Here is a 9,580-nt window from a genome sequence, read left to right on the forward strand (position 1 = left end):
GTTTGGCAAAGGCAAAATTAAATGTTATGCCTTAAAAAACAAGGAGGTAGATCTGTTTGTATTACTATGTTATGCTTTCTCAGGCATATTATTAAATAAAGCAGCATCTTGTAAAAGGTGGTGTGATCACAAAACAGAACAAAACCCCCGATTTATGTAAGCATACTTAGAGATGATCAGAAGCATGATACAGATGATCAGAAGCATGCATGAACACAACAGTTGTAAGCGCTAGTGAGAAGAGAGGGAGCAGAGGATGGCTTGAGGGCCCTTTGGGGTTTTCCAGCTGACTTTGATCACCTGACTCTTTTCTGATGAGAAATGCACTCACATTTTACTTGAGGAATATAAATAAAAATTGCGTTCTTTCCACAGTCAGTGGCCAAGCTGGACCCAACGAATGAAGTTCTTAAACCAGACGGTTCCCAGGGTTTCTCCATGGCTCCATGGTGAAAGTGGCCTTAGAACCCAGGCAGGATGGAATCATTCCTTGCCTCTGGGCACTGAGTCCCTGCTGGAGGGGTGGGACAGTACAAGGCCAAGAGCCTGGGTTTGTGAGCCAGGCAGTCATGAGTGCTACACATATTCTTTTACATCTCTGAGCCTGGGTCCCTCACCCATTTCAACAGGGGGACCCCTCCTGAAACCACACCATTTCCAGAAACCTGTAGTAGTATTTGCCCAAATTTCATCTAGATTGAGCCAGATAACAGGTCTAAAATCTGCCTGAAGCACTTTTCAAGCTCTGGCCCAGAACTCTGTCATCTCAATTTGTGAAACCCTTTCAGAAGAAGCAAGATTCTTGAGTTGGGCCTTAAGAAATGGGTAGAAATGAGAAAAGGGTGGAGAGAAAGGAGATGTGGCACGGTGATAGGAGAAAAAGAAATATTCCCTCCCACGTCTCCACACAGTCCCCTGCCTCTTCTATATTTAATTCCCCCTCAGGCTAAGTCTTTGCCTCTTCCTTCCACACCCCCCATTACCTATGTATATACTTGTGTGCAGTCTTTTTATTTGGAGGAAAGATTGGTGCATGTGTGTACGTATGTATTTGTGAGAGAGAGGGAAATGTGGAAAATAGAGGAGTAGGAGAGAGAGAGAAAGAATTGCTGATTTCTATTTATCTCAGACTGGTTAATAAATGGAGAAGTGGAATCAAAACTAATTAACTAGATATTTTGATTCCATGAGCTAAGTCACAAATACTGCTCCTAAATGACCAACTTTCAAAGAGTTAGAGTCCAATAAAATTCCCTTAAAGTGAACGTTATACAAATAGGCTTCTGATCTCTCTTTCAGGATTCAGAAAGAGCTTCAAGGTCTCAGTGTTTCTCAGGGTCACCGTTATAAACAGTTTTGGTTATTTGAGTGTCTGGGTGTTTGGATCTGAATAAAAGGAAACTGGCATTTCTGCCTTTCTCATCCAGCGATCTGGTGGGTTACAGCTCTGTCTGCTGCCTGTGTAATTAATCGTAGGACTTAGCTAATGCCTCCTAAATTAATGCAATTATCAGTGTCTCCGAATAACCAGCTTCGTGCACTGCTATCAAAACACACTGTTGATAGATCTGCAGCCAAAGCAGGGACGCTCTGAGACTGGAGTTGGGAGCAATTTTTAATTAACTTGTTTCTCATATTGCAAAGGTGAGAAAAATACCGCTTCTCAGTAGCTCCAGATTAAAAGAATGGGAGAGGGGGTGTGTGCTTGGGTAGAGACTCAGGAAAATAATAGCTACAAGGTATTTTTGTTCCAAAGCCTCCATGTCCATGCACTGTTTTATTATTGCAGTTGGCCAGGGCTCAGCCCCGAACCCTCCAGCTTGCTCTCTGCTCTCATCACAGGACTTCTGTCTAAGGAGCCTGTGCTTTAATTTGATCTGGGTTGAAGTGTGGCTCAGAGAGTCTCAGGAGCAGGGCAGACGCTTCCTGTCCTCACCTCTTCCATCCTGAAATGTTTCATTAAATGTGGAGTTCTGGAACTAAGATAAGGTGAAAGAAAGAGCATTTGTTGGTTTGGATTTGTTTTATGCTGCGACTTCCCTTCTTTAAGGTTTGTATTTCCAGAACCCCAGCCTGGTCTCTTGGCATGGGCTGTGTTGTGTGGCACAGTTTTTCAATGTGTTTTGCTAGACGTAAATCTGCAAGATGGTCCTTGGAAAAAAGACACAAATGTCAAATACATTCAGAAAATACTGTGTATCCTAGCATGATCCCCCAGCCTCCACATCAGCAGATTTCCTATGCACAGTCATAGAAGAAAGGTTTTGGAAAATCCTGCATTCGGCAAGTATGTTCCATGTTCCTTGTTCAACTCAGTCCTACCCAACATAATTGACCACAGACCTGTGTACTTGGATTTCAACTCTATTAGCGTGGGGCAGAAGGAGTGTTAGCTGGAATCCAGCCAGGACACACCTGCTGGAGAAAGAACCTAGGATTGGGGTCCTACCTGGAGACCTGTTTTCCCCATTCTCTGTCCTTGCTTACTGCATGGCCTTGGCAAGTTTCTTCCCTTCTCTAGACCTCAAGCTTCTCTGGTGCACAAAAATTCCTTGCTCTTGGATTCTTTGACTCTGCTAGACCTATAGATCAGTCAACTAAGTTAAAAACCAAGGGATATGAAGAAATAAAGAAAGAGGGAAAGAAACTGATTTATGGAAAGAGGAAAATGACTAGGCTTCATGAAGAGACCATCTAGAGAAAGATGCTTCTCTCTGGAGATGGTTTAAGATTAGGAGTGAAAAATGAAAGATGATCCTTCATTTTTTCTAGATTCCAATATATACATTAATATATGACATTTTTATATTTCTGAGTTACTTCTAGAAAAACGGTTCAGATGAATTTGCAGGTCAGGAATAGAGATGCAGGGATAGGGAACAGACATGTGGACACAGTGGGGGAGAAGTGGGTGGGATGAATTGGGAGATTTAGATTGACGTATGTACATTACCCTGTGTAAAATAAGTAGCTAGTGGGAACCTAATATGTAGCATAAGAAGCTCAGCTTGGTGTTCTGTGATAACCTAGATGGATGGATTGGAGGGAGGTCGGAGGGAGATCAAAGAGGGAGGGATATATGTATACATATAGCAGAAAATAGGAGTAGGCCATGGCACCCCACTCCAGTACTCTTGCCTGGAAAATCCCATGGACGGAGGAGCCTGGTAGGCTGCAGTCCATGGGGTCGCAAAGAGTCAGACATGACTGAAGTGACTTAGCAGCAGCAGCAACAGCAGAAAATAATATAACATTGTAAAGCAACTGTACCTCAATCAAAAAAAAGAAGTTGATCCTCCCTGAAGGAGGGCTTCTGATTCGCCCTCCATGTCTGTGATGCCAGTAGCCTTCTGAAAAGCTCTTGTCTCATGAGGAGCTACTGGTTTTGCTGCCAGTGTTCCCACTGCCCACCCACTGTTCCCCTCCTTAGCACCCATCCATGTCAGTCACCTCCTGGTCAGGGCACAGGCCAGGACAGAACACGACTCGCCCTGGCGGGAGGGACCCTGGCCCCACATCGTGCCTTTCCCATAGCATGAGGCTGCTCCTCTTCCAGGAGAATGCTGTTTGCACTGCAGTGGAAAAGTCCTACCCCAGAGGTCAGCCAACTTGGCTTCAGGCAACTCGTGAGCAAAAGCATTACATTACCACAGTTGAAAATAAAGGATGAATAATTTTCTGGGTGACTCTTGTTATAGCCTCTTTCATGTGCCCACACCCAGGGTATGTATGGATGCAAACAAAGGGAAGAAAAGACCAAAAGACTGTTTGCTTGGCAGAATCTCTTCCCACTTGGCTCAGATATGTCCTTCTGGGGGACGGGTCTGGTAATAATCGCCATCTTATTATTATTATCATATAAGTTTCAGAGGTACAGCATTATAATTTGACATCTGCATACACTGCTATGTCTTCAGCATCACAAGACTAGTTACCATACACCGCCATATAGTTGACCTCCTCCAACCATTTTACCTACCATCTGACTCTGTTCCTATCTGGTATCATGTGAACTGTTCTCTGTATCTGTGAGTTTGTTTTATTTATTTTTTAAATTTATTTGTTTTGTATTTTTAGATTCCATGTACGTGTGAAATCATATGGTATTTGTTTTCATCTGTCTGATTTATTTTACTTAACATAATACCTTCAAGGTCCATCCATGTTATCACAAATGTCAGGATTTCATTCATTTTTATGGCTGAATAGTATTCTATGGTGCATATATACTGTATCTTTATCGATTCATCTGTCAGTGGATACTACAGAATGTTCACATACCTTGGCTACTGAACATAACGTTGTGATGAACATAGGGGTGCATATATCTTTTTAAATTAGTGTTTTTGTGTTTTTCTGATAAATACTCAGAGTGGAATAGGCAGATCATGTGATAGGTTTACTAATTTTTTTGAGGAAACTTCATACTACTTTCCATTGTGGTGGCAATCAGCTTCTTACTAAACATCTTAAATAAAACCCATTTCATTATAGATAAAAACTTATTTTAAAAGACTAACTATATAAAGGCTTTGTTGTGGGCCACACTCTTGAGGAGGACCATCCATGAGTGATCTTACCTACTCTTCCTGCAACCCCATGTGGTCGGTACTATAATTATCCTTTCATAGAGATCAGGACCTGGAATCCAGAGATCCAGGGACTCTTCTCATTGTCTGCCTGCTTAGACAGAAGCTCTAGCCTGGGCTCTTACCCTCATCTGATCTACAGGATCCAAATGCCCCATGGATGAATGGGAGAGGTTTTATCTTGATTGGTCCTCTTGGACTATAAAAGTTCTGAGATCTCAGATTACCAGCTCTGTGTTCAGATCTCTTCATTAAACAGTCACTGCCTGCTACTCCAAAACTATGGTCCTTTCATCCAGGGTGTGAGTGAGAGATGCCCCCTGGATGAAGCCTTCAGAGTCTCTGCTATAGCAACAGACAAGTAGGACCCACTGTTCTCCAGGTACACCACTCCCTGCAGCCCTACCTCCTTCTGAGGGTTATCTCCAGGGATCACCTGCTCAACTCCACGTGACTCTGGCACCCTGGCCACAGCAGGTTGGATCAGTGAGGGTAGCCAATCCCCAGGCAGGCCTGGAAACCAAAGAAAAGTTGATGTGCAAGCTCTGCCTGCCAGGGCTTCTTATGTTGCTACTGCTCAGTTGCTCAGTTGTATCCGACTCTGTGCGACCCCGTCAACTGCAGCCCACCAGGCTCCTCTGTCCATGGGGTTCTCCAGGCAAGAGTACTAGAGTGGGTTGCTAAACCCTCCTTCAGGGGATCTTCCTGACCCAGGGATCGAACTCCTGCATTGCAAGCAGATTCTTTACCACCGAGCCACCAGGGAAGCCCAGGGCTTCTTACTCTTTATGGTAATTAGCTGTATCTGTCATATCCTCCCTTTCGAGGACTTAGAACTTGACTCTAGAGATTGAGAATTTGATAGAAGGAGGTGAGGTCTGAGAAAGAGCCATGGAGAGAAAGTCATGGGGGAACAGAAGACATAGCAAAGACAAGAGGTGGTGGTGGAAATGGCAGCAGCCAAGATGAGAGTGGATGAATCAGCTCAATGGAGAGAGAGAGAGAGACAGCTGGGGATGAGGGACTAAAGGATGAGCTAGATGAGGAGGAAATACGAGATCCAGGTGCTGGAGTTGCCCCCTACCAGTCCCTACCTGTCTTGAGTCCTGGAGTGGGGCTGTCCTTTGTAACCTCCCCTGCCCTGCATCTCAACTTGAATGTGATGTAACTTCTGTGAGGGGCTAGAACACGACTCTGGCCCTGGAAGCCAAAAAACCCAAATGAACTCACCTCGTGATGCTAAGACTCTGCTAATGACTTCGGCTCATTAGGGAACTGGTCACTCTTTCCTGTCCAGCTGAATCACTTCTCCAGAGCTCTTCCTGTCCAGTCCTCATCAGAGCAGCCCTAGGTGCCTCTCAGAAGCTCATCCTCATCTCCTGCCTCTCTCCCTCCCACTTGCCTGCCTCTTTCCCCATCTGTCTGTCTTGGTTTTTCTCATTCTCTCAAATGAGACTTCAGAGCTGCTCAGCGGGACAGTGAAGCAGCGATGCTCTTTTAAAACTCTGTCTGACAAAGGTGTGGGAGGATTTTACTTGATAAAGAAAGAGTCAGAGAGAGGCTTTCCTGGAGAAACCTGTCAAGGAGATTCTTATACCAACCTGTTTGTCCTGTTGGCTGGACTGTCAGTCTTTGGTAAAAAGAGAGAAGAAAATCTCTAATTGTGCTCAGCGTGCTGGAGGCTCTTGTTTCATCAGTCTTCCCTTTGTGTGTCCCAGACCCCCTTTTAAGAGAATCAGAGCACAGTGGGTCTGAGGTGGGCTTGATGCATTGGGACTGAAGACACACACGTCTGGGATAGAGCTCTCAATGATGACCCCCATCCACTGACTCAGCATTTAGGAGCAGCGCTTGCGGGGACATAATATCATCATTTCTCTGGGTCTCAAAAACCAGGCAGATTCTCCTACACATTAGGCCACTAATGGCTACTCAGTAAGCCACAATTTCCAGGGTCTACAAAACTTCCCAACACCCTGCCACCTCCAATCTTCTTGACTTTTGAGCTTATTTAGGGGTTTTCTGGCTGCCAGTGACAGAAATCATTCTGGCTGATCTAAATGAAAAACAAGAAATGTATTACAAGGCTATGAGGTTACTCATAGGAACAGCATGACCATAAAGCTTGGAGGAGACAGAACTAGGCCAGTCCTGGTAGACAAGTTGTCTGTTCAAGGCACTTCTGGTAGGATGAATCAGTAGCAGGTATTCTCTGTCCTTGCATCACTCTTGCCTAAGGCTCTAGTGCTCAAGAAGGAGAGGGACTAATTGTCTGGTGGGAGGGATGTGCCTGGCATTTTCAGGATCTTTCAAATGGCTTGCAGTAAGGCAGAGGGACAATCAAAGTCTGTCATCAGAGACAGAGGGCATGGGCACTGGACAGACACAGCCTCTCGACACCACAGATCCTGAAGTTCTACACCTATCTGTGTTCTATCCTCCATGCTCTACTCTTTCGTTTGCTGAATTAGGCACTTGACAGCATTCCTCTTGAGTTTTCAACCCAGGTCTTGATTCATTAATGCATTAATTCATTCATCCAACAAGAATATCTTGCACTGGGTTAGGAACTCGGACTCCTTTTTCCTGAGCATCCTTTGTGGTCCCCTCCAGTTCCAGGCTCAGTGAACTTTCCTGACTCACTTATCTCAGTCCATCTCTTTGACTGGTATCCAAGGCTGGCCAGTTCTAGGCCCATATGATGTGGGAAGGGAGGTTTAGTGCTACCTTTAGCCTTTAGCACTAGGGAGTGAGTCAGCATGTATTCAGTTGGACCGATGAGTTTGGGTGAGAGGATGCGAGAGAAAAGGTCTGGGACCCTGATGAAGGCAGCTCAGCTGGGGGATAGCGATGTGGTAAATCATGGGGTCTCAGGCATCTAAGTGGAAGGAGGGGAACATTCAGATACAAGGGAAGATACAAGTGATGGAGAACTAGCCAGGGGCCTAGCTTTGTATCTTAACTGTTCCATCGACCAGCTGAGGAATCTCAGGTCCCTAACAAGTTTTATCTTCCATGTCCTGCCCAGCTAGAAAAACCCCAGGCTTTGGATCTGGTGGATTCCTTCCACACCAATATTGTGCTGGATTCACATCTGCTCTTTATGTCAAAGGAAAAGATTCCAGTAGTCTGTCACCTAAATCACAGGAGATTTATGACTTTCAACCAGGGAGAAGCTTGTAACAAGAGGAAGTTGTCCATGCATGTGAAGACGTGGTCCAGAACAGTGTCCTTGGGTTCTTGTCAGGGGGTGTCATGTGCCACCCCCCACCCCTTTTGTGGCAGTCCCTGAAGGCCAAGCTAGCAGACTTCTGACCCTTGGCATGGACCTTAGAAAGAGGACTCAAAATTGTGTCCTTGGAGGGAGAAAAACGTTTATAGACCTGGAGTCCCATCTCCTATAGTTTGTTAGCATCAGTTTGATCATTTCTCTAGAATTGGAAGACTGTCATTCACTAGAACCATGGACTCTTATACGCTTCTCAGTCCAAAGTGGGAGTGGAATACAACGATTACTCCTCATATGCACGAGTAGGGCAAGTCGGCCAAGTAGGGTGCTTGCTGGACCACAGGAAGTTGGAAACCAGGACTTGGCTGCTGCCCTTTGCAGTGCTGGTTGGTGATACCACCAGATCTAGGAGAAAACAGGGAGCTACAAGGCAGGTGCCGTGCAGAGAACTAGCTCTCTGTTCTGCCTTTGAGTGAGACACTTCTCCAGTGTCTCCTGAGCCTATGAACCAGGGCTGTTTCCTGGAGCTCAGACACCAATTACCGGGGCAAAGGGTGTGTGATGGGCATAGCACAGAAAGCATTCGGAATGCCAGATGCCAAGTTTTAAAATTGCACTTGGGTGTTTGTGCTGAGTGTTAAGTCCACAACCCGTGGAGAACTACAGCAAGTCACTCGACTTCTGTCTTAGTCTGTTTGCTATAAGAAATACCAGAGACTGGGTGGCTTATTGATGATGGATATTTGTTTCTCACAGGTCTGGAGGCTGGGAGTCTGAGACCAGCATGCTGGCATGATGAGGTTCTGGTGAGGGCTGTCTTCCAGATTATTGTGTCCCCCATGGTGGAAGAGACTAGCTCTCTCTCTAGGGCCTCTTTTATGAGAGCCTTAGTCTCATTCAAGAGGGCTTGCCCTAATGACTTAATCACCTCCCAAAGGCTCCTCCTCCTAATACCGTCACCCCGGGCCTTAAGTTCTCAATAAAATTGGGAGGCACACCAACATTCACACCATAGCAGCATCTGTCAACATCTAGAAACTGTATCTACCTCTCTAGGTTGTAGTACTGACTCAAAGATCAAATAGATAGGAAAGAGTCCTGAACATTCTCATGGGCCATATATATGTTAGTTAGTATGGTTATACAAGGATAAGCAGAGAGAGTGTAAACTTGTTTTATGTTTCCTCACATTTGGGAGAAAGTCTTCCTCCATCAGCATGAATTCTTCTCTGGTTCGTCCTTGTGCCCCTGGCACTAACTCTAGGGGCTCCAGTGTGGAAGCCACCTTTTAGTCTGTGTGCCTTCCTGTATCCTAGCCAAGGACCAGGCATATGAGAGGGGGACAGTAAACACCTTAGAATGAACTGCGAATATTCACAGGGAGGGCAGAATAAAGAGTACAAAATAGTACTGCCATCACAAACAAGACTGCCATCACAAACTCATACCTTCGTGGGTCACACAACTAACTTTCATGAGTCAAGTGTGTTAGGTAGGTGATAGGGAGTGGTGGGGACTGTGGTGAACTGGAAAGACCATGCCTTATCTCTTGGGGGCAACTTCTCTTAATTGTCGCCATGAGGGAATGTGGGCTCAATGAAGTCAGGTCTTCTGAGTATTTTGAAAGCACCCTGAAATCTACATTTTAAGAGGTGATGATTCCACATTTCTAAAGTGTTGACAACTAATCCAAATACAAAAAGAAGACAGAGCATTGTGTGGAGTCCTCAAAACGTACCTGCTGGCCAGGTTTGGTGTGAGA

At 45.3% G+C, this 9,580-nt stretch overlaps 1 long non-coding RNA gene across 1 annotated transcript; it reads right to left on the reverse strand.

The window, feature by feature from the left end:
• Positions 1-1,753: 1,753 nt before the first annotated feature.
• LOC139177346 (uncharacterized) lies at positions 1,754-9,163 on the reverse strand. The gene is made up of 3 exons (XR_011561816.1): positions 9,008-9,163; positions 6,191-6,312; positions 1,754-2,151 (listed from the first exon to the last, which is right to left on the reverse strand). It is a non-coding gene; the product is annotated as an uncharacterized lncRNA (long non-coding RNA).
• Between the last annotated feature and the right edge of the window lie 417 nt (positions 9,164-9,580).

Source organism: Bos indicus, chromosome 18 (genome assembly GCF_029378745.1).
Source record: "Bos indicus isolate NIAB-ARS_2022 breed Sahiwal x Tharparkar chromosome 18, NIAB-ARS_B.indTharparkar_mat_pri_1.0, whole genome shotgun sequence".
NCBI lineage: Eukaryota > Metazoa > Chordata > Mammalia > Artiodactyla > Bovidae > Bos > Bos indicus.